This window comes from Pan paniscus, chromosome 12, assembly GCF_029289425.2.
Source record: "Pan paniscus chromosome 12, NHGRI_mPanPan1-v2.0_pri, whole genome shotgun sequence".
NCBI classification, from domain to species: Eukaryota; Metazoa; Chordata; class Mammalia; order Primates; family Hominidae; genus Pan; species Pan paniscus.
Genome location: NC_073261.2, coordinates 32,595,662 through 32,608,717, shown reverse-complemented (window position 1 = coordinate 32,608,717; position 13,056 = coordinate 32,595,662).

Here is a 13,056-nt window from a genome sequence, read left to right as displayed (position 1 = left end):
GTGCTGCATATGCACTCATCTGTGTGTCTTTCAGTGCCATGTACCTTTCCTCCCCTCAGTGACCTGAGCCCTTCCCTCCCTAACGATGTCTGCATCCTACCCCATAAAACATCCCTTATCCATTCCAAATCTGGGGTCTTCTTTCCAATTCTTGTCCTAAAGCACAGTACCGTGTTGTAAATTTATTTTAGAATTTGTAGCTTTGGGGCATTTGAGGTGGGGACAGAGGAGAAGAAACAGGCAGGGAGAAAGGGAGTCTAGAGAAGATGCACAGGATGCCAAGTCGTGCTTGCTTCCAGGGAGGAAGCCTGGGCTGCTGGAATTACAGTTGTGAGACCATGCATTGTCCAGTCTCCATGTCAGTGCCATCACTCTCCTAGACTTGAGAAGGGACCTCACATTTGGTAAGAGTAAACTGTGTGCCTGACATTGTCCTAGGGGCTCTCCTATAATCATTTACTCTTCATACCAACCCTGCAAGACAGGCAATTTTACCCTCATTTTATAGATGAGGAAGACTTCCTTCATTTATGTTTGAAGGCTGCTGTGAAGGCCAAAAGAAAATGTGTGGAAGAAAAATTTACAACAGGGGAGGTGTTGTCCACGTGCATGAGTTGATATCCCTGGCTGACTTTCCACTTGACCCATAGGACAATTTAGTACCAAAGAAAATTCATCTACCCTCTTTCTGTCCCTAGCCTACTGATGACAAAAATGGAACATAGAAGGAGAAGGTCCAGGAAGATTCTTTATTTCAAGGGAATAAGATACAAGTCCTGCCATAAAAGCCTCCAGAGAAGCAGGTAGAAAAATAGCCAGTCTTGTGGGTGAACTGAAGGTGCACGATATAAGCTCTGGCTGGTGACTTTATCTCTCCAAGCCTTAGCTTCTTTATCTGTATAATGGGATCAATAATAGGACCTGCCTCATCAGGCTGCCATGAGGAGTGAGTAAGTGAATGCACATAAAGAAATTGGCAATGTCTGCCGTGGTGATGGCTTAGTAGCTGTTAGCTTCAGTCATTACGGTTTACAGATGAGGAAACTGAGGGACACTTTCCCTAAATCCCAAGCCAGGAGAGTTCAGACTGATCTCTCTCTCCCACTCCTGCTCAGAGCCTGGCTCCCTGGAGCCCTTTCTGTTGTTTACACATGTGTGTGGGAAGTGCTGCTGGGGAGGGTGTGGGAACAAGGCTTTATGGCTGAGGAGGGATTGGAGTCGTGTTTCCCTGTGGGTCTCATTTCCCAATCTGGCAAGGCTTATTCAACTCCCCACTTTCCTCACTGCCCCTCACTGCCGTCCTCCCTGCCGCTCCCTTTGTGAAGGGCCTGTTTCGACTCCTGGCTAGGAGAGTAGCAGTTGGGAATCCCTTCTTATTCCAAATTTTTAATTTTATTATAGTCATTTATAACTGTCTCAAGGGTCATCCTCAGGGAAGATATTTCCCCTATTGTGTCACAGACTCAAACTAAGATTCTTAAAAGTCTCTTTAACTTTGAAAAAAGACCCATGGAATTATTTTAAAGGAAGGTGAGTATGAATGAGAAAATGCGAAAGAAAGAGTTAGGGATGGGGAGAGAGAGAGACAGAAGTTTCTACACTGGTTGATGTAAGATCAACAAGACCCTATGGAATTGAGCCATCTGTGGAGATCCTCAGGAGGGAGAGATGGCCCAGGACAGTGCAGGAAGTGTAGGGTAGGTGGGGTGTGTGACCGGGGTCCTAGGTCTTCCAGTAGTTTGACCCTGGTACTTTCTACAGAACTGAAATGTGGGTGTCTCAGGAACCTTCTAATATGAAGGGTTTGAGTGGAAATCTCCTGCCATAGTGGCTTGAGAAGGCTCCAGGGAAAGGTAACCCATTTACTCACAGCAGCCATTAATGTTCAGACCCAGAGGAGTTTAGCAGATTAGCTCTAGATTTATAAGACCCAGGAAAGTGGATACTGGGCTGACCAGGAAGGGATGGGGCTGAGGGAAAAGAGGAGACCAAGCCTGCTGGACCGGATTTGGAGGCATCAGTGACCCAGTGACCTGGGGGAGAGGCAGATTTTGTAGGGTCTTCATTTTCTTCTGGGGCCAGTCCAATTATCTTGGATGGTGGGCCTGCTAATGGAGATGGGTTGGCTTGTGGAGGACATGAGAAGGGAGAGAGATCAGGATATTATATTTAGGGAATTATGTTAAAGGGTAAAATCTAGAAGCCATAGTCTGAAAGAATTTATATTTAGTGGGGGAAAATCAAAGGATGCAGAAAAGAAAATAAGACAAGGAAATTCTGGCTGTGACTAAATCCTAGGAACAGGTGCTCAGACCTAAAGAGCTGCTGCCAACCAGAGGTCTTGGTGGACTGACTGATGGCAAGGTGTCCGACTTCTCAGGGTCTCTTGAAATCCCTTTCTTTTGGTGCCACACAGAGGCTCTAAGGGAGGAGGTCCTTGTTCTGACACCCTGAGGGTGGGCTTTGAACTCTCCCTCCCCTTCATCATCTCATCCTTGGGAGCAACCCAGGATTCCTGGACTCTCAGAGGGTAAAGCCAAGATTCCCAGGTGGGACCTCTCATCTTTGGGGAATGCCTGTCCCACACACTGAGCCTGAACTTAGAGCACACAACTGTAGGGTGTCATGAGTTGATCTAAGGTATGAGCATCTGCCAGGGTTATTTTATTATCTCCCCTGGCCTGAATGATTACTCTCTGTATTTAAACAAACATAAAAAGGTAAAACAAAAATAAAAAAACAATGTATTCTCAGTCTTGCATCTCACCAGTCTGTAGGTTCAGATAATGACATCTGAATCATAGCTTTGAGCCTTGCTACCTTTGAGCTCCCACCTGCTTCACAGTGTCTTACTGAGTTCCCTCCTCCCAAACATTCTTGGACTACCCATGGGGTAGTTGCTGCAGTCTGAGCTACCATTTGATGCTGGCTTCTGTTACTTTGGCCTGTAACATCTGCTATTGAGCAAGAGTCTTTGTTTGTCCCAGGATTGTCACGATAAGGGGCTCGCTCTGTCATCCCAAATTGCTGCCAACTGGCTCCGCCACTGATGTTCATAGGAAGTGAGAACATTGTGTCCCCAGTGCTTCATTGAGGAAGATCTCAATATGTGGTTGTCTCTATCTCAAAGGGTCACAATTTAGTGGGACAAAATTTAGTCAATTTACAAACACACAGACGTTTCTTCTCTTTGTGACTTTATGATAGCTGAATTGGGACAAGTTCCTAATGTTACTCAAATGCTGCACACAGAGCCACCATCACTCTAAGCCCCAGTCCTGCTGCTGCGTCTGCTTCACCTTGGCAGACTTTCTTACTTTTGGTGAATTATCTCACACGGTTCAGATCATTCCTTTCTGCAAATGGGCTTCCATAAGGAAACACCAAGTAGCTCACCAGACATGTCTATTTATGTGCAAACTCCTATAGAATCAGTTTAAGATTTTTTTGAGCGATATCTCATTTCTGCTGTAATCAAGGGATCACATAGATTTTTGAGAGAAAGGTATTTTCCAGCTCCATCTAGGAGAGTGTTCCAGGGGCTCCCTTCTGGCCCAGCTGGGACACCTAGTTATTCCAATTAGCAGCAATACCTAGGCAGAACTTTCCTGAGGACCGAATCTGCCAAGAGTTAGTCCAACACATCCACTACCACCACAAAGCTCAGGACCACCTTCCCACCCCACTATGGCTGAATAAACCATACTCCTGGGGCAAGACATGCTCCCAGATCCCTGCACTGAATTATCTCATCAGGCAAGACCTCCACTATTTTGGGAAATAGTTACTGTCTTCTGTCTTACTCAACAGGGCACACTAAGGACCCAGAAGGGAGAGAACATTTACTTTAATTAGTATGGACTATAATGCAGAGAACCTGTAGCCATGAATCAAGTGTATTCATACCAGAGTGGATGTGTCTGAGAGAAGGCAAAGATCTCCTTTTTTGGACTCATGAAGCTTCATGAAGTGTCTTCTCTTGGTCACTTATCTATGGGCCAGGTGAATGTGCCATATTGGATCCTTGTCATAACACCTCCACTGCCCATAATGTCTTCTCCCTTTTCTTTCCTTTGTTTCTTTTCTGTATCCCTTCCTCCTTTCCTCCCTTTCCTTCTGTACCTTCCCTCTCTCCTTCCTTCTTCCTATACACCTCACACGCAGCTGGGTACTAAAGGGATGAGGGATGGGTAAGACATTGTCCTTGCCCTTGAAGGGCAAGCACATCATATGGTGGGGAAGGCAGATGTGTACACAATTAACTATAATAAAATATGGTGAGCAATATAATGGAGATCTGCCCAAAGTGTCCTGGGAGCACGGAGGAGGCAGCAAAGAAGCTGCCTTAGAGGTCATCAGGAAAAGCTCCACTGAGAAGGTGATTTCTGAGCTGCCTTTTGAAGACCAAATAGGAATGTCCAGGTGTGTAAGAATGGGAAGGGCTTTCCAGGCAGGGAAACTGTGAAAATAGTGCATGGCATATAGTCTGATTTGGCCAGTGATAGAGTAAGGAATGCAGGAACATTTGAACAGGTAGCTCAGGATCAGTATGGGCTGGGGTCTGAGTGTCATGCTTAGGAACTGCATTTTGTTCAGTATATGATGGAGAGCCACACACAGAATTTTTCTTTGGGCAACACTTCTTGACTGGCAAGGCTCACACGGCAATACTCAAGGTGGGCAGTGAACTTTGTGTGTAACTGTGTTTAATCAACCAACGCATCGAGTTTTTATTAATGGCCAGTGTTTGCAAGGTTCTATGTTAGCTACAGTGAGACTGCAAAAGACACATTATGATTCATATACTATAGGAGGTCAGATTCATCCTCACTTAGAAAAAGTTAAGGGTAAGGAAGGGGAGTACAGTACAAGATTGTGTGGTTGAAGGGCTGAGCGAAGATAGCAGACAGCAGAGGAGTCTGAGTAGGTCTCCCGGAGGAGGGGGTCTGAAGGATTAGCAAGAGGTCATTCTTCATAGGGAAGCCACATGGGCAAAGACTTGCATGGAATGTGTTTGGACAGTGAGGAATCTGGCCTGCCTGGACATACACTGGGATGCTGGGAAAAAAGAGGAATACAGAGGGATGGCTAGATGAAGGAAGTTCTTGAAGCGAGGTGCAGCATCACAGTACCTCTGGGTGGGGAGGAACTTTAAAACCCTTCTAGAAAAACTATGTATGCCTCACCAGTCCTACATGTGGGTTTCCTCTGTAATATCCCTACATGTGATCATCAGTCTTTGTTGGGAAATATTTCAAGGTGGGAAAGATCATTTCACCTTTAAATGCCTCTGTTGGGAAGTCCTGTGGAGCCTAGCTCATGGTTTCTGCTGTTCACTGATTTCAGATATCTCTCTGTGTGTCATCAGCATCTCTCCCTGTTTGCTGCAGAGCAGTTCTTCTGATTTTCTAAACAAGCTCAGCAACTTTTTAACTTCCCCTTTTCCAGGTTGGAAACTCAGTTTCTTCAACTGTTGTTCCACAGGTTCAGCTGGTGAAAGCGCTCCCTTTGATTCTCCTTTGAAGCAGGATCTGCTCAGGGCTGTGTAGTCTGGACACAGTTCAGTGGGTGGTGACTAGCCTCTGTAAAATGACGCGTTTTAAATGGTATTTTGTGAAAATGAGGTTGGGCTCAGAGTTCAGGATAGACTGGGATGATTCAACTGCAGGAAGGTAAAATTTGGGGGACCTTGGCAGGAGTTTAGGCCTAGGACTTGGATCAGGGGTGATGGGGGTCAGGGGATAAGTAGGAAAGATGGAAGCCCCAGGTCATTTCAAAATTTTAATAAAAGAAAAGCGAGACAATGATGACTTTAAGTTTTCTAATCTGAAAGCCATGGCAATAGCATGGGCAGAAGTGGGGTGGTGGGGAAGGGAGCTGACTGGGGAATGGTTCTGAATTTGCTGCTAAAGGAGGCTGTGGACATACTCTGGGAGCCCAGGTTCATGGTTAGATTGGAAACATGGGCTTTGGATTCATGAAAACCAGGGAACCTGGGAGTGAAAATATACAGAGGAGAGAGCCATCAAGAAAGACTCCTATAGGAAATCCTCAGCGCGCAGACTAGAAGAGCCCAAGACCCCCACAAAGGAGATAGGGACTCACAGAGTTTTCCAGAGAGCAGCATCGACAATGCCTAAGTAGAGGGCTTCCAAAAGGAGAGAGTGGTTAGTGATAGCAAACGCTCAGGAGGATAACGAAAGTGAGGCCACTGGGTTTACCTGGGGGAAGTCAGTTTCTGCAGACTCAAGGGGGTCAAAGCGACCCTGGTGGAGATTCAGAAGGGACTGTGTGTCTGGATACTCCTTCCCAACACCCCCACCGCAGGAGAGCTACATTTTCCCCTCTCCCCTCAGCCCACTGGTCCCTCCCATTGTCTATCTTCTTGCCTTCACTCCCAGTTCCTCAGTGCTGACCACCAGTTGGTGGTCTCCTTGGTGGCATGGCTGAATCACTTTTCCCCAGGGGGGAAGGTGGGGTATTCTCTCAGCAGGGTGCAGCTCCTCAGGGGAGGCCAGGCCCACCCAGGCTGGCCAGCCCACTGTGAGAGCAGCCTGCACTGACAATGCATCTGCCTGGCATGTGCATGAGAACCAAGGTGCTGCTGTGGCAATGACAGCCTCACAGGCCCCTAAGGTTGCAGCTGAACTAGGGAAATATATTTTACTTGACATCTGAATGCTATGGTTCCCAGAGGTCAGAGGGCGAGTTGGGAGAAGCTCCACCCCTCCCTCTCCCTGGCCAGCCCTTTCCCTACAGGGAAACCCCAACACCCTGGTGCATCCTATGAACTTCCTGTTTCTATCTCCCTCAGCACTGAGCAGTCTTCTTTCCCCTGGCCATCAGCTTCTTACTGCCCAGGAGCTCACTCTGGTCTACGCCAAGGGCAAATGTGTCTGCTAAAGTGAAGGGTGATTTCCAAGCTTCTTCGGCAGAGACCCCAGAATTCTAGTAATGAGGGAGACAGGTTATGCCAAGCCTGCTTCTCCCAGGATGCACTGGGAGCCTGGGAACCAGGAGGGAGGGAGGAGGCTCAGCTGAGGAGCTCAGGATTTATAATTCTATGCATCATTAAGTAGTCCTCTGAAAGTAGTGTCCCCCTATACATCATCCATGCTTAGTAAACAGCACGCTGACATTACATTAGAGGCTGGAAATGAATTTTCTCTTTTATAGGGAAATTGAGAATCCACCAAGAAGAAAGAAAGAAAGAAGAAAAAAACCTCAAAACCAATTATCTAGGCATTTATGAGTTCCACCCTGGTCCCTCTCTCTCTCCTCTCTCACTCAGATGCAAAGAAGGATTTAATATTTAATACATTAAGAAAAGAAAGAAACTTTGATAGATTATGTGGAATCTGGCGTTAATTCTCTCTGCCCCTCCTTACTTCCTCATTCTCCCCTCCCAAAAACCCTTTGCCTGGGTCTAGCTGACATTTAAATGGATTAAGGTGTTCAGATTTCCTTAACAGTGTTGACATTTTGGAAATATTTCTGGCTTTTTTTCCCTCTCTCTCCTCTAAATAATAATAATAAATAAGTATTGGAATGGATCTTCCCCCTCCCACTGGAAGGCGGGCTCCAGCCCTGTCCTACTCTCTAGCGCTGAGGTGATTTACATTTTCCCTTCTTATTTACAAGATTAAGGACAAAGAGAAGTCAAAGTCCTCCTTGGGAGATAGTGGGCTGAGTGTGGGAGCGGGGGTGCAACTGGTCAGATGGAATTCTGCTGCTCGCTAACTTATTTCCCAGACCTGCAGCCCCTTCCCCTCATATTCAGGGTTTAGCATGGGGGAATCTGTCTGCCTGTCCCAGGTCCTGCACTGTGCCTCCACCCTGGCTCCGTGGATCCTCCTTCTTGTCACAGGCACTGTCCTTCCTCTTTGTAATGTGGTCGGGCTCCTTTGCAGACTTGCCCTCACTTACCAGACAGACACGCCTGGGAGTTCCCCTTCCCTTTAGAAATATAGCCCTGTAGTGTAATGAGGAACCCAGAGAAAAGGAGGTGCATATGATTCTGTCTATTCACTCATCTCCCTGGAATTTGAGTAGCCTTTCTTGCACTGAGCAGTGGTGTGTTCCCATACCTAGATGCCAAGGCCCTTGAGTGGTCCATGTCTTTTTAATCTCCGTGTCCCAGCTCACAGCACAACACTTGGTACATAGTAGGTGCCTATGAATGTTTAAGGCAGGCAGGAAGGAAGGAAGGAAGGAAAAAGGAAAGGGAAAGAAGAGGAAAAGAAGACAGACCCCCTGCAGTTGGAAGTCTTCATTGGTTGGCTAACATTCTCAAATTCCTGATGCTCTATGTGGCCTCCAAACAAAATTAATCAGCAGATGTACAAAGTAGCATGATGCCCAGCTCTGTGCTGAGTCCTGCCCACGAGCTTCCCAGAGTTTAATGGTTGTCGTTATTATTGTTTGCAGAAATAACGGACAATGTGTACAGAGAACCCAGTGTTCCCAAGAGCACATCCTTCTTCATGAATATCAACTAGAAGGAGATGGAATCCGATGGCCTTGGAGAATAATCTCAGTGCTCTTATTTAGTATGGGCTACTTGATTGCTCAGGACTCAGTTTTCTGATATGGAAAGTGGGGTTGATAACAATCCTGACCTGAGGACACTACTGTGACTATTATGAGGATAACACACATTCACTGATTAAGACAGTGACCACACCGTGAGTGGTCAACAAGTTGTATCTGCTTTGTGTTGTAATGTTAGGCATTTAATCCAGTAGCTGAACAATAATGGTTTTCACTAACCAGGCTAAACTGGTCAACGTTTGAGAATATTCCCAAAAAGAAGAAGAAAAGAGATCATCAGAACCTACTATGAGTTCTAACCTGATCTCTTCCTCAAGTTCTGTTTTTATATTCAGGTGCAAGGAAGCATTTGATGTACGACAAAATAAAGCAACTTTGAGAGATTTTTGGAAGAGGAGTTTCCAGAAGTATCTGTTAGAAGAATTTCCACTAGGTTTTGGCCACTTTGGCAGAATTAGTACAGGTTCAGTGCAGACAGTGAGTGGCCTGAGTGATAACAGGCGTGATTCATTCCGATACTCACACTTCTCTGCGGGTAGGTCCCCACCCTCTGCCATTATCTCCTTGTGTTTCTGTACCTAACCCTGGCCTTGCCACCTTGCCACCTGCCTGCTCCTTTCAGTATGCAATGATGTGAGTGTTTTCTAGGGACAATGCCCCAATTTTTAAAAATCTGGATTGCCCCATTTCCACAAAGTTGACTTTTATTCTGTCTTCCAAAGATATCCCAGCCCAAACTTCATGGAACCACCTTCTCCCTTGGGCTGTGTGCGGCCTGCAAGGGTGTTATGTGCATCAGACTTGCTTGGCTTAGCAGGGGACTCAGCAAGACTTCAGGGCTTGGTTTAAATTGCTTTTTTGTATCTTAGTCGTAATCAGCCTGGAGTCTACTTTGTATTTTTGCCCTTTCTTTTCATTTTGAGATCCCTACTCTGTTAATCTATTAATACTTGCATTTTGAGTCATTGACTTTAGATTCACTGCTTTTCATGGTCTGTGACTTAGTGTCTGTTAGATTCAAAAGAAGTGTCCAGCACATATGATTTGCCAAGCACTGTAAGAGGTGCAGGATTAACCGATGACTAAGACACATTTTCCTGCATCAAGCTTATGGCCTAGAAGGGCCTAGAAGGGCATCGAGCTTGCAAACTAGTAAACAGTGTCTACAATCAAAGAGCATTCAAAGGGCTAAATCGGCATAGATTGGGGAGCAGGGGTCAGGGAAAAGGCAGGAGGGAGTCAAGAAAGAAGAGGGCATTCTCTAGGCAGACTGGTGAGGGTGGGGTTAGTGGAGAGGTTGTGCAGAATGCAGAATTTACATACTCGCATTCTTCTTTTCATTTAATAAAGAAGGATTTACTCACTCTTGTCTCCCAGGCTGGAGTGCAATGACACGATCTCGGCTCACTTCAACCTCCACCTCCTGAGTTCAAGCAATTCTCCTGCCTCAGCCACCTGAGTAGCTAGGATTACAGGCGCCTGCCACCATGCCTGGCTAATTTTTGTATTTTTAGTAAAGACAGGGTTTCACCATGTTGGCCAGGCTGGTCTTGAACTCCTGACCTCAGGCAATCCACTTGCCTTGGCCTCCCAAAGTGCTGGGATTACAGGCATGAGCCACCATGCCCGGCCTAATTAGGCTTATATTGGATTAGATGACCCTAATTCTATCTGATTGAGTGCATTCAGAAGATAAGAGAAAGAGAGTCCTGGTTGCAGACCTCAGGTCTTAGCTTCTGCTCTTCTGCTTTCTTCCCTCAGTTGCCACCAAGAGCTTCTATTAATTATGTTCATGTTGTATAGGCTTTGAGTTGGTCACCCCATTCATTCACCCATTTTTTTCTGATTACTGGTGAGGTTGAAAGGATTTTTGTATGTTTATTGGAAACTTGTGTTTCCTCTTCTGTAAAATGATTATTCATGATTTTTTTGACTTCTTTTTTTCTGTTGTTGTTGTTGTTAAGCTGTTTGCCTTTTCCTTACTGATTTGCAGAAATTCTGTCCTGAAAACCTGTGGTTGATTATATGTGTCACAAATATTTTCTCCCAGATTGTGCCTAGTCTTTTCGATTTTTATAGTGTATTTTGATGAACCCATATTCTTGATTTCAACATAGTCAAAGTTAACAATCTTTTCTTTATGAGTTTTATTTTTTATATTGTGTTTTAAAGCAAAAGTATTTCCTATCTTAAAGTCAAAGATATTCCCTCATATTGTCTTCTAAAGTTTTAAATTTTACCCTACATATTTAAGTTATTAAGCCACCTAGAATTGATTTTGTGTATCCTGTGAAGTAGAATTCCAATTTAGTTGGTTTGTATGGTTAAATAGTTGTTGCAGGGAGATTTGTTGAATAGTCTGTTCTTTCCTTGTTGACCTGCACTGTCAGTTGTGTTTATATGAAGTGGTGTTCATACATATATGGATCTATTTCTGGGTTCTGTGATCCTTTCCACTGGATAATTTCTCTATCTCAGCCCTGCTGACAGAGTAGCATATTCGATGAAGCTCTTGAGTCCAAATAGTGAGAGAAGGAGCTCAAAATAATTCCTTTGGTTCACAGAGACCCTTCTTTATAGGGGTGGTTTAATGGTGGTATATAGGGGTGGACTTGAAAAAAAGGATTAAAATCTCAGCTGTGGCACATATGTATGTGAGTTTTGGCACATTTTTCAATTTTTCTGAGCCTCAGACTCTTCATCTGTTAACTGGGAATAGTAGTTTCAACCCAAGAAGCTGCTTTGAGGAGTAGATTAAATTTTGTATTGTAAAGGATGTGAAAGTGCCTGGCATTATAATGGGCCTGGGAGGTGGTGTTTTGCAGCTCTCCTAAACTAAGGCTACATGGACATTTTCTAACGGCTTCAGCCCAAAGTGAGTCAGGTCTTGGAATTACCCCACAAGAAAATGAGACATAAGCCCCCAAATGAATTATTTGTTTCAGATCACCGAACTGTCTTCCCAAACCTCCTGACTTAGTTCCAAACTCATTTTAGAGGACATGGGGCTGTGACGTTTCTCTGCTAAAAATGATTGAGGATAACTGGGAAAAGTAAACTTGCTATGTATTACTGAATTAGGAATAGCAGATGAGGGAAAAAGTCATGCAGGGAAAGTCATTGTCAAATGCTTGAACTCTAGGTTCTGAAGTCCAACTTAAAGAAAGGCTCTTTTACTAATTATTGGCAATATAATAATTTAAAAAGCACTTTATAATTCATAAAGTCCTACTATGTAATTTGGTCCATTTTATTCTTTTTACACCATGAAATGGTCTGAGATTTGAAGTTGGCTCTGAGAGTGTGAGACATGCTCAAGTTTACAGAGCAAGGAGGTGAGGTTGGCAGGTCTCAAACTTAGGCTGGGCAACTCAAACTCTCTAGTTACACACAAATGGTGACTCTACCTTTATGTACTGAGATAATTTCAAACATGTTTTCCACCATTCTCGCACATACTCTTGTAGGTCAGCTCACACTCTTCATAAAACATTAATTATCACTAGCTGGGCCAAGATTTCTAGTAGAACTGGGGTTGGGCATTCTTCCAGGCAACCGCCAAACTCAACTCCCAAAAATGCAAGCAGTTTTTAAAGTATTGTTTGTACACAAATGGAAATGCTTTCTAATGCAATTCCCCTCATGTATTTGTTATGGAGTTCCATCAGGGCTGAAATTGTCCAGCATATATTGGTCTTGAGACAATGGTGAGGCTAGTAGATACCTGTTTACATGCCAACATGGCACCAGGAGTTCCAGGCCAGGTTTTACCAACCTCAAAAATGTGGCCAGTGTCTTTGGGCACTTGGTCCTACCCTGGCAACATCTTGAGAGCAGCATCCTGGGAGCTAAAGGAGTTTGACAGTTGCCTGAAAGAAATCCAAGTTTCTGGGTTTCCTTGCCTGTCCCAGGCCATCCTTCACACACACACACACACACACACACACACACACACACACACACACACACACACACACACACAGTGCTTCCCCTTCCCCAGTCTCAGGTACTCAACCCAAGAGCACCAAGGACTTCCTTACCGTCTCTAAGTTTTGATGCCTTCAGCTTCTTTTTCCAGTATCTCTCATTATTGAATTGAAATGCTTTTTAATTGAGATGTTTCTTCCCACTTTCCTAGCAGATAGAAAATTTCTCTGATGTCGCTCAAGACTCAGACCATGGCCTTCTCTCCCTTGTTCACCACACTCAAGGAGTCATACGTCTCTCCTTGTAGATGACCTCTGAATCTCATCACTTAGACCTGATCACTGATGAGAACTTTAGACTGTGTCTCCAGGTATCTATGCATATCTCCCTGTGTTCTCTTAAGCTCTCCTCTCCTCATTAATTGTGACTCTTCTAATTTTTATTTATCCATCAATGTTGCTATGATTTCATTGATGATCAAGACTCATCCTTGACTTCTGTCTTCTCCTTCATTCTCTATGTCTTATTCAGTAATCAAATCAATTTATTCTCTGTTTCATAACATCTCTTCCCATCATT